Raw genomic sequence first — 550 nt, 5'->3', positions numbered from 1 at the left:
TCCATTAATTTTGTTTTTCTTCTTTCTTCTTTGCTCTTGATGAGGAGAGACCCATCGTTGCATCTAGATGGCAGCTTGCTAGCTTTTAAGATCCCCAAAACTGGATTTTTTAAATTTTTGTTTTTTTTTTGCTACCCAATGGTATCTTGACAGGAGATCCACAACTGTCCTGTGGTCAATCATGCCAAATCACTTAAATAAATGAAATACCACTGAAATACAATATGAAGAAATAAGAAAGGTACAACTCTTACTGGGTCAGAACCTGATATCAGAATGAAGCATCATCTGCCCACAGAAAGAACAGCTAACAGGCCATTTCCTATGAGAACTCATATTACCTCAGTCTCATATGCTCATGTACCTAATTTTGTCAGTTGATTGAGGCTAGAGGTGTCTCTAAGGGACAGACTCATAACATCCAAGTTCTCAAGACTGAGGTATAAAACCAGAAATGTCAATATGTTAATACCTTTGATCACTTTATTACCAACCTTTCTGGTCATTCTTTCTTAGTGATTCTCAAAGTGTGGGCCCGAGACCAGCAGCA

The 550-nt window shown here is 38.0% G+C and overlaps 1 protein-coding gene across 1 annotated transcript in view; it reads left to right on the top strand.

The window, feature by feature from the left end:
- KIF14 (kinesin family member 14) overlaps positions 1-550 on the top strand; it is a 107,155-nt gene that overhangs the window by 58,813 nt on the left and 47,792 nt on the right. The gene's annotated exons all lie outside the window — the stretch shown is intronic.

The sequence above is a fragment of the Orycteropus afer genome, unplaced genomic scaffold, assembly GCF_000298275.1.
Source record: "Orycteropus afer afer isolate SDZICR_OR568_19922 unplaced genomic scaffold, OryAfe1.0 scaffold00075, whole genome shotgun sequence".
NCBI classification, from domain to species: domain Eukaryota; kingdom Metazoa; phylum Chordata; class Mammalia; order Tubulidentata; family Orycteropodidae; genus Orycteropus; species Orycteropus afer.
Note: the sequence above shows the minus strand (reverse complement) of the source record. Positions and strands in the feature narration are given on the sequence as shown.